Source organism: Sinocyclocheilus rhinocerous, unplaced genomic scaffold, assembly GCF_001515625.1.
Source record: "Sinocyclocheilus rhinocerous isolate Xijiao unplaced genomic scaffold, SAMN03320098_v1.1 scaffold1043, whole genome shotgun sequence".
In the NCBI taxonomy this organism is placed as follows: Eukaryota; Metazoa; Chordata; class Actinopteri; order Cypriniformes; family Cyprinidae; genus Sinocyclocheilus; species Sinocyclocheilus rhinocerous.
Genome location: NW_015642610.1, coordinates 187,685 through 199,914, shown reverse-complemented (window position 1 = coordinate 199,914; position 12,230 = coordinate 187,685).

The following is a 12,230-nucleotide window of genomic DNA, read 5'->3' as shown; positions in this document are numbered from 1 at the left end:
CTCTCTCTCTCTCTCTCTCTCTCTCTCTCTCTCTCTCTCTCTCTATTTGTGTAAATACTTTTTGATGGATAGGTGAGCAAGAACTGCACTGGAAAAAATACAATAGAAAATAGAAAAATAATAATAAATTACTTACATAGTAAATAAATAAGTCTGTATTCATAAAATGCCACACAAAAATATGAAAACAGTATAATTCAAGCTTAATTTGGCATTAATGTGACTCTGCACAAACCTCATAACAAGCACTTTCAGTGAAAGAAAACAAATCAAGTGAGTGTGGGTGAAACTGAGACAATGGAATTAATGTGCGCCCTTATCACAGATGAGCCATTACGTACAGCCTCACTATTCTGAACACACATGCACATCAATAGCCCAAACAATAAATAATCAGACCAATAGAATACACTCCCTCAACTTCCACTGCAAATCTCCCTATCATTATCAGAGGGTGGGAACTGAAAACAATTAATAATCCCACAATCAGCCTTTCAGACTGCATCCATCTTGTTTTTCATTAGGCTCCCTCTCTCCCTCTCTCTCTCTCATGTGGAATTGAAATCCTAACTTTGCATCTGATCAGTAGTCTTCTCTGCAGCTTCTTGGTTTTAAAGGCCTATAACAAGCAACTGTTTTCTGACACTGCATTTACATTTCGTTTGGCAGATGCTTTTTACAGTGCATTCATAGTGTAGGTCAGGTTCCTCAATAGGCAGCCCGTGAGAGAAAAAAGTTTGGCCGCCGCTAATTTCAAATAATGTGGCATGAAAATTCAAACGCAGCATCAGAAAGCTACTTTAACTTACATCGTGTCTACACCGGACGCGAGCGGCGCAATAAAATACAAGAGCTGGTTATAATCAGTGATGCTGTCTACACTGGATGCGGCGCGACCATAGACTGTAAAAAAACAGGGCGCGACACGACAAATCCCCGACAGTGAACTGCTGACTCGTTCTATTTATAACGTACTGACACAACATTCAAATGATTTGCAATTCTTTGTCGCGTCCAGTGTAGACTTTAAAATCTTTCCCACTTCCTGTGATGACATGAGGTTCAGAGTTTTCACACTTTTGAGCAATGCATTTCCATGACTTTTCATGTCATTTTTGATTATGGCTCAGGAATTTAAAACATATTTTATAGTGTTTTCATTCATGAAGAATACAAATCACTATATACATTTTCATGACATTTCCATCCCTAAAAACAAAATTCTTACAATATACAGGTGTGCCATGACCATCAGATCCCTGGAGGTCTTCCTGTGAGGATAGACAACTATCCTGTATTATTATTGCACAGATGTTTTTTTTGTTTGTTTTTTTTTTACATATTGCATGAGTAAAAAAATAATAAGATCTAATGATTCAAGTGTAGTACAGAATCGATCTTGAGTGTGACATGCACATGAACAAAGATGTTTTTTTTTCCAATCCATGTACCAGGTTTATCATTCATACCTCACCACTCAAAAACACAAAAGTGTATCAGTCCTATGTCAGAATGAATGCTGATGGCTGTTAAGGCTTCTTACATGATTCTCTCTCTTGCAAATACACACATATATAACACACTATTGCATTTTAAAGGTATGCTGTAAGTTTTTTGTTGATTAAAAAGTTTTACCCATAAAGAAATCAGTAGCACTTTTAAAAAAATATGTTTAAAATGATGCACACTCACATGAGATTAGAAGTCATATTAGTAGCCTAATAAAAGCTGTTTTATTTTACATGGAGCGGGTCGCCTCATGGGTTCAGATATGTTGGGATCACATGACCAGTCAAAAATCAAACACTTTTACTCACAGAATGAATCATAGCTGACTGTGAATGCTACATTTGTACAATGGCATTGGTAAGCTTAAATCTTAAATGCATGATGTTACATCCACGCCACTAGGTCTCGGTATACATCCAAGATGGTCAACCTATAACAGACAGCATAACAAAAATTTCTGAGCGCACTTTTGCTATTCAGTTTTACAAATGAGGGAAATAAAAATGCATTATTTACGTACCCTCATGTTTTTACAAACCTATAACTTAGAGATGTGTAGTGGTTTTTTTTTTGTTTGTTTTTTTTTATTGAAAGTCAAAGGAGTCAATTGTTGTTTTAAAAGTTATTTGGCTTTCATTGTATTTGACAAAAACATTGGAAACATTAGTCAAAATACCTTTTTTTTGTGTTCCACAGAAAAAAAAATAAAGTTTTAAACTATAAGAGGGTGAGTAAACAGTGACAGAATTTTCATTTTTAGGTGAACTATCCCTTTAAGACTCTATTTTGATATCTGTCTAGACAAGAGGCCAGTCTCGCAAATTGATCAAAAGAGACTGGACCATCCAATAAACACAACCTTTATGAGAAACCAGCACACGCCTGTCCGACCACTGAGGTTCAAATCCGCAAAACCAGATTTAATGAGAACACATACATTAAACAGCATTAATAGCCTAGCCAAGCACTTAATGGATCAATTCTTTCTGTTTGCATAGAGCCGATGTGAAAGGAGGAACAGGAGAGGTGGAGCGGGAATGAAAGTGAGAAAGGACGCTCTCCAATAGGACTTGTAAAGTGAATGTACGTGACCGTACTTGTGTCCATCATGTTCAAAAATACACATTCTTGTATGCTCGCCAACGTACACGGTAACATCAGCTTCCTGAAATCTGCCGCCACCCCCTTCTGATCTCTGCCTTTAGAAGCGTCTCATTCAGACCTGGCACAGGCGTCTTATTCGCCCCCGCTCCCGAACTATTAAATTAAAGCACCGGAGCCCATTTAATAAGCACTGTAGCGGATCATTTGAATAAGGACAGTATTAGTATTCCAGCGGAGCTGCAGCTAAAAGCTGCTGACCTTTTCCTCTGCACAGGAGATCCTTGAACACATCCCGTCAAATCACAGCGCCTGGTAATAAGCCATCAATGCCAAAGAGTGCTAGCGCATAGGGGATTTTCTTTTTTTCATGCCACCAAGCAGAACAGCAAGGCCGGCGTATTGTGATCTATCAGCGGGCCGGGATCTAAGAGGTGGAGGAGGGGGCAGCAAATGGCGAGTACGGGATTTATCACGTTGCCCTGCTCTCGTCTTGTACAGTGGGAGGGCTTTTCTTGGTACAGCATTGATTTATATGCGTGTCAAGGGGTGTGGGATTGATCAGTGCACATCAGAATTCCCCACGAGTGCTCTCATAACAAATCATAGCCTGACCTTTGCTAAGACATATTTAGCCCTTGTTGCACACTAGAAGAAAATGCTGTTAGGTGCCACCGGAGCAAGTGCATGTATTTGTTTGTTTTGATGTCATGCTTGACTAACATCGAAATATTAAAATTAAAGAAGACATCATTTGGATGTTAGACTGCATGGCATGAGAACACCATTTTACAAAACAAATACGCTTTCAATTTTAGCTCTAAGACATGCAGTGATTATAATATTCCCAGCTCTGATACGCAATACAGTTGATTAATCTACAAATTTACCATGAGAAATACATATGGAGGATGAGGAGATGGCTTTATCTGTTCTGCCCCACATTGCTGGTGAATTTTTATTGACTTGAAATCGATTAATAGGCTTTTTAGGCCTTGTTACTGGAAACAGTTAACATGGTCGGTGATGGGATGTTTGATGGGATGCCATGAAAATACGTTTTCTAAAAAACAGAAGAGTGGGCAACCCCAAATACTGTGAAAGTATGGTGGAAAAGTTGTGACAAGGTCCAAACATGTTACTGTTAGGTAAACAACTTTGAATACCTTTAACATTATATCAAAATGACAGTGGAACTGATACAGGCTTGGAGTTTCTGCTGTTGTAATGTTTCCAAAGTGCAAGTTAGGCCTACGCATACAAAGTGCAAATTTTTGGCACAAAAATTCTGTTTTGTCTCTATAAACTTCACACTGAGTACAGTATATTGAATTGCAATGACTTGTCATTATTTTTTTCAAAAGTGAGGTCAATTTTTAATGGTCTGGATGCCAAACAAATTATTCAGTTATATATTCAACGTTTTTTAGAGAATGATAAAAATTCTGCATTTGACTTAATCTAATTTGGTCATTTGGTGCCAAAAGCTTTTATGTAGTTTAGTCACACCAGACTTAATGGAGAAAGGCCTTTAGACAGAAAATGTTTATTTAAAAAAAATAAAAAAAAATAAATTAAATATTAATAAAATCACAATGGGACAATCAATGCCTCAAAAAGGCAAAGGCTGCATTAGTTTTGGAGTTTTAACTGTAATCGTTAACAAAATAAGAAATCAAACTAAATATATTTGATAGTATTAAAAGAAAGAAATGAAGCTAAACTAAACTCTTTTGTGTTTGGCTCTCAGAAAGGTCTAATCGATGATGCTTCACAAAATGAAATGATTAATTTATTTCCCAAGTGTTCAGTTTAGTTACATAATTTAGACCACAGACTACAAATTGATCCTTAAACAACATAAATTGCTTCACGAAACACAACTGCAACATTCAAGCCCACAATGCCAGTTTACCATAATCCTGCAGCCATTAATTTCTCTGGCTCAAAAATATCCACTTATAGATAGCGCTCTTTGAAAAGCTGTCAGACTGATCCACTGTAAATATAGCTTTCTCTTATCAAGTCCTCTTAAGTTATAAAAACACTCTTAACCTCCCAAAAGCTTCAGACTCCATTAGAGCTAAGCTGATGTGTGTTGTGATGGGCCATGCTGAGTGCTTACTTGTGGAAGCAATTAGCACAGTTAGCTGCTCAAAGGCAACAAAATTAAGTTTATTTCAATCTGTCAATAAAGTAAACACTGTATTAGTGCAAATCCTCTCTCTTGCTCCTAAACGAAGTTTGTTAATTAAGCAGCTGGATGAGTTCACTTATTGACCAAGACTGGGACAAATTTCACACAAAATGTAGACTTTCAGGCTACAAATTAAAAATGTTCTTTGTGCACATTATTGTGTGTGATATTCTATAAAGATTTTAGAAAATATCTTCAAAAACATTCAGATTAAGGTACTTCATATTTCTTAAATGACTGAAAAAACAGCATTTAAACACCTGCATCAGAGGTAAAGGCATAAATTACAAATATCACTTCCCTTATTTGATTATGTTTGCGAATTTTGTGACCGTGTCCAACAATTACCTGGCAATATTACCTTTTTCTTGAATTACCTGGTTCACTGAGTAAGTAATGGCAATTTAACTTGGTTAAATTAAGTATTTTTCTCAAGTAGCTGACAACCAATTGATTCAATATGTGGCCGAGTAGAAACTGAAGAAACTACAAACATAGTAGAAAAATGAAACGAAACACTGCATAACCCCACCTAATCCAGTTATTAGATCACAGAAAAATGTTTAAAACTGCAACAAGATTTTATTTGCTCTATATTAATCCGCTTCAATGACTTTTCTTCTTCAAATGAGCGGGCCGGGATCTAAGAGGTGGAGGAGGGGGCAGCAAATGGCGAGTACGGGATTTATCACGTTGCCCTGCTCTCGTCTTGTACAGTGGGAGGGCTTTTCTTGGTACAGCATTGATTTATATGCGTGTCAAGGGGTGTGGGATTGATCAGTGCACATCAGAATTCCCCACGAGTGCTCTCATAACAAATCATAGCCTGACCTTTGCTAAGACATATTTAGCCCTTGTTGCACACTAGAAGAAAATGCTGTTAGGTGCCACCGGAGCAAGTGCATGTATTTGTTTGTTTTGATGTCATGCTTGACTAACATCGAAATATTAAAATTAAAGAAGACATCATTTGGATGTTAGACTGCATGGCATGAGAACACCATTTTACAAAACAAATACGCTTTCAATTTTAGCTCTAAGACATGCAGTGATTATAATATTCCCAGCTCTGATACGCAATACAGTTGATTAATCTACAAATTTACCATGAGAAATACATATGGAGGATGAGGAGATGGCTTTATCTGTTCTGCCCCACATTGCTGGTGAATTTTTATTGACTTGAAATCGATTAATAGGCTTTTTAGGCCTTGTTACTGGAAACAGTTAACATGGTCGGTGATGGGATGTTTGATGGGATGCCATGAAAATACGTTTTCTAAAAAACAGAAGAGTGGGCAACCCCAAATACTGTGAAAGTATGGTGGAAAAGTTGTGACAAGGTCCAAACATGTTACTGTTAGGTAAACAACTTTGAATACCTTTAACATTATATCAAAATGACAGTGGAACTGATACAGGCTTGGAGTTTCTGCTGTTGTAATGTTTCCAAAGTGCAAGTTAGGCCTACGCATACAAAGTGCAAATTTTTGGCACAAAAATTCTGTTTTGTCTCTATAAACTTCACACTGAGTACAGTATATTGAATTGCAATGACTTGTCATTATTTTTTTCAAAAGTGAGGTCAATTTTTAATGGTCTGGATGCCAAACAAATTATTCAGTTATATATTCAACGTTTTTTAGAGAATGATAAAAATTCTGCATTTGACTTAATCTAATTTGGTCATTTGGTGCCAAAAGCTTTTATGTAGTTTAGTCACACCAGACTTAATGGAGAAAGGCCTTTAGACAGAAAATGTTTATTTAAAAAAAATAAAAAAAAATAAATTAAATATTAATAAAATCACAATGGGACAATCAATGCCTCAAAAAGGCAAAGGCTGCATTCGTTTTGGAGTTTTAACTGTAATCGTTAACAAAATAAGAAATCAAACTAAATATATTTGATAGTATTAAAAGAAAGAAATGAAGCTAAACTAAACTCTTTTGTGTTTGGCTCTCAGAAAGGTCTAATCGATGATGCTTCACAAAATGAAACGATTAATTTATTTCCCAAGTGTTCAGTTTAGTTACATAATTTAACTACAAACATAGTAGAAAAATGAAACGAAACACTGCATAACCCCACCTAATCCAGTTATTAGATCACAGAAAAATGTTTAAAACTGCAACAAGATTTTATTTGCTCTATATTAATCCGCTTCAATGACTTTTCTTCTTCAAAACTTTTCATCCTTCTTTTTCCTCGAATGACTAACAGTCATCATTAGTGCCAAATAGGTTACCTGTGAGTGTGGCCATAAATCTTATTAACATAAACTTAAAATGTCTCACTGATTTTTTCTTCTCTGAAGCAACCGGTCTCGAGTGCGGGCCATCTGTACATAGTTATCGCTGTGCTCACGCAGATGGCCGCCAAACGCTTTCAAAGTTGCTCCGTCCGCACATCTAACTTTACAAAGCAAACTAATTAGCAGTAAACGTATTGTGAGGAAGAAGTCGTTTGAACGTGTTTTTTTCTCTTTTTCATTTGACTGGGGTCTAATGAGGAAAGAGCGCACGCAGGTGCTCTGGGTGCCAGAGGTTGTTCCTGGAGCTCAAGGTTTACGGTCTTCTTTAAGACTAAAATAAAAAGTAGAGGCTACCTTGATCCACAGCTTCTGTCCCAGCACATAAGCGTTTTATGAGCAGCTTTGGAGGGCACAAGGTGGAGCGGGTAAGATCCTAAAGTGGGAGTGTTAAGAGTGTGCAAGTAGGCAGGGGGGAGGTTAAAGGTCTGAATACTGTTTTAGTAACTGCAAGGTCAATGAGAGGCATGGTTGGCCTTTGCAGTCTTCTTATAGCATTACCCATCCCAACTAACTGGGAAGATTCTCAGAATTTGGGCTAACGTTCTGTTAAGGTTCGTTCAAATTTCTCCCAATAATGTTAATAGAAATTTCAATGAAAGTTATCAGGTCTTTTATAATGTTCTCAAAATGTTAATACAAAAACTTTACTTATACATCGTTGATGGAAAGGTTTTTTTTTTAAAACATTGAACATTCTCCCCATTCCCATAATGTTTGCAAAATGCTCAAATATAATGTTCTCTTAACACTCACCTTTCGAACATTCCGAAATAATGTTCTAATAACTTAAAGGGAAATTTAGCAAAGCGTTATTAGAACATTTTTCTTAGCTGGAATAATTTTGAGGTTCTGTGATGAGCCATTATTCATAAGAAACGAGTACAACATTTTCAGTAGCCTTTGTATTTGACTGTTTCTCTTTAGTCTTCCGTGATGATTTTGTCTTTCATCAGAAAACAGCTTTAGGAGAGCCTCTTTCACTCAGGAACGCAATTTACAGAAAGGAGGACAACTCCTTTGAAAGCTAATTAGCTAGCGCGGTACGTGGGCTAAGAGGAAATGTGAAACAAGCCTGCTGCCAAACGTAATATTATTTTCATTATTGTGTTCATTATTTATTTATGGATGTGTTCAGACAGAATTAATGCTAGAAATCCTGGTGCGAGACGCTGGCAGCTCTGGCGGGTCCGGTGGCGCTGTTAGTTAGCATGCACACACACATAGTTCCCCGACACCAAATAAAATTACAGTGTGTGTTTTCTGTTTAGTTTAGGTTAGTTTCAGGGGTAAACAAACCTGTCTACAGCTATTGTGGTTCAAAGAAGTGTAGTCGCCACCCTTTGCGTTAGCATATGACGTATACAGTACCAAACAAAACACTTGACGTTAATGCTAATACTGGTTCCTTAATGATGTAGTATCACATTACGAAACACTGCAGACAAGATTCTCTTGCCTAGCCCAACATGTGGCCATTTTAGCAGCTAGCAAAGATCACCCCAGGCTTTCAGTAGAGGCACATTACAAAAACATATTTCTTTTCCCGTTTTCACCCAGACATTTCTGATAAAAGTGTCTTAGAGGCTTCAAGGAGTGCTGGTTATTCTCTTGACATATTATTTTTCAGTTATTATATGTATTTTCCCCCTTTCACCACATTGAGAAAATTGAGAACGTATGGTGTGCAACTTTGTTCCTTGTTCTTTGAGGATCCATTTTGGGAGAGGGGGTGAAGGGTTGGGCGCTGTAGCTGGATAGATAAACACAGAAAAATGGTCTCAGCATGTCAATTTGGTGTTTTTACATTGACCATAAGTGAGGCGTTCCTTCCTGCTCACATCTCAAAGAGCGAGCCCTGCAGTCATGTGTAGGCAATCATGACAGATATGTTCTCTTGCCACATTTCCCTTGTCGCGCTGCGCGGGGCTACAGCGAGGGGCGCGGTAAATGCTAACACGTTGCGGAGTTGGAAATCCTCATGAGCTTGTCTCATTAGCGGCTAATTGGAACGACTTTCCTCTGTCTTTTGTTCAACGTCACATTTGTCTTTCTTTTTTTTCCCTCCACTGAACAGGGGGCAGATGGGGGTCGAGGATGCATATTTCTGAGCCTACAAGATTTAGCAGGGGAGTTGGGCCCGTATTACTGCAACATAAACACTGCTGTCCCACGATTAACCTTAGAAAGCGACCGAGTGCAAAATTAAGCACTCAAACTGCACAACCAAATTAGCTCTAGAGATGGAAGAGAGGACCTCTCCACTCTGCCATTGACTTTTCCCAACTGGGTAATACTAAAGAAAACAATAACATAGCCAAATGGTGAACCACTATTACAGTTTCCATTTGAGCTTGACTGCGGGCTGCAATGGCCCATTGAATCTGTTGCATAAATTGGCTTGGTTACCACTCAAAGCAGCCTTAAGAGACATTTCAAAATGGGTAAACCTTGAATAAAGTCTCGGCATGGGATCAGAATCAAAAATAAGGAAGTTCATGCGTTGTTGTTACGTTCATCTTATCATCTGAAATGTATAGCCTATTTGTGCTTTAAAACAAATGTAATAATCCCTGACTTTTCATGGTTACATTTAATCTGCAAAATTTTAGCAATCTTTGATTGTTCTCTATTTTCTAAGTTCCACAGATCTTGATTTCTGTTTGACTTTTTGATGATATTTAATAACATAAGGGTTATTTGTTTTTTCAAAATAAAGGTTCTTATTGGCATGGAACATTTCCATTGCACAACAGGTTCTTTATAGTGAGAAAGGTTCTTTAGATTATTAAAACGTTCGTTACACTAAGAAATAATTGTTCACTGGAAGCTTCTTTGGTGAAATCAAAATAGGTCTTCTATGGCATCACTGTAAAAAAAAAAAAAACTTTTTTAAACGTTTATTTTTAAGAGTGTATAAATAAATGTGGGAAAGTTCGTCACACATTGCGCTGTTCCTGACTGTGTGTAGCACCTACTGCTCTGCACAGCAAAAAGGATATTTACTTAGAAGTTTTAAAGACCAGCCTGATTTAATTAAATGACATTGGTCATGAAAACTTAAATCAGACTATTTTTACAAAATTAGACTATAAGTGGGCCTCATAAAAATAAAATCAAGGTATGCCTGTTAATACAAATGACCCTAGGCTAGAAGAACTAAATCATCTAATTTATTTTAATCAACAGTTGAATTGCAACTCCAATCATGTTTTGCAAGTGTGCTATATAAATGATTCGAGCAGATTTTAACGATAGCAGCAGGGCAATTATTTTTTAGCTGAAACCTGAAAGCGAGGAACCAAGGTTATAATTATCTGCATGCCATGAAAACTGAGGTTAACCTTGTGGTCTTTACTGCTTTCCAACAACAGAAAACGTAAGCTCAAGAGCCTAAGAATGAAGAAAAATAAAGAAAAACCAAAGAAAAAAAAAATGAAACCAAAGGACAAGAAATAATCCCTATTGCCCTCTTCTATTAAAAAGGACAAGTTGTGACCAGGATCATATTTATGACACATCCATATGCTTTTTAAGCTCTGGAGAGAGAGCGAGGTGAACTGGAGGGACTCTTGAGGATGATGAGAATGTGGAGGTTGCACATGTCTAAATCTCTCGCCCTCTACATCACAGGTTTTTGCTAAAGTGGTACTGACGTTGACCTCTCTAAGACCCGGCCATCGCAAGAGCCCTAACAAGGTATTAACATGGTAATGCTTCCCTCAGAGGAGGTGCAGCTGCAAAAGGCATGTCCTGAATTCTGCCCCAAAGACTTTCAGACCTCAAAGACCTGTCCACAACTACTGTAGGGCCACAAACTATGAACATATTTACACTTGTAGTGTTTACTAGAGAATCAAGCTCAAAGCATGCCTGATCATAAATTGCCTCGCCACTTACGTGCCATAAGCATACATGTTCATAATGTGAAGTATATTAATAAAGTTTGCCTCAGGCTCAAGGCATTCACACTGTGCATATTTACTCTATTAATGCAAAGCTATACAACAAATCATACCATACCTAGAGGCACCACAAGCTTTCTTCAAACAGTTCATCTGTGGCTACATCAATGAAGAACAGAATAAATCAGCACAGGTTGCACTGATAGTAGCGTTTTGCAGAAATGTGATCTATCCATCTATATAAAACAGTATGACAATATTATCATTACATCTTAATTTTAGATATCCTCCACTCTTTAAGAAAAAGCAGTGTTTCTCGAACCTTTTTTTGTCTTATATACCTGCATTCATATGGCTCAAGCACCCTGTCATATTATCACTGATTCCCGAGATAAGGAACAAAGCATGTCCTACACACATTTTTGTGACGTGTTTCAAAATGAAGATCACGGTGACCGAGGCGGCAGACAGAGCACCCTGTTTGTTTTCTTTATTTTACAAAAGCACAAAGTATTGTTGTTATTATGAGTGTATACAAATAAAAGTAGACCCTTCACAGATTCCATTGATGTATTGCTCTTATCTGTACGATCAAAAATGACTGAGCAATTTATGTTCATTTAGGGGTTATCAGAAAAAATGCCACAAAACGCGCCGGCACGTTTGTCGACCCCAGAGGGTTAAAAATGAAGAAACTCATCACAATAAAAGTACTTAAAAAGTTATATGTAAAGGAAATCTGTATACTTAAGGCATTCATTGCTTTTATTTGTAAATCATTTCTTCAGTATTATTTTAAATACATGCTCTACACTTGCAAATACATGTAATTTAACCTGTCCTCAGCACGAGGTCACAATGTAAAACTGCCAAAGTTGAAAAATGCATCAAATTAAAAAATATATACATTTATATTGAAAGGCAGTGATCTGTAATATATCAAATTATTCAAAAAGTAAAACTTGAATGATATTTCCCATAAAAAAAATATCTATCAAAGATGTGTCCTCACTTTGCGTAGACATCGACTCTGTCAGGTTTTTTGTCTGACGGTGTTGACTTGTAAGCTGACGGAGTTGACAAATGCTCACAAAAATGTTTATATAGTGATATAATATATGTTTTGCATATGGAGAATTATTCTAATGTTGTTTCATGATTTCATTTACATACATATTTGGCCTGATTTACATGCATTATTCATTTA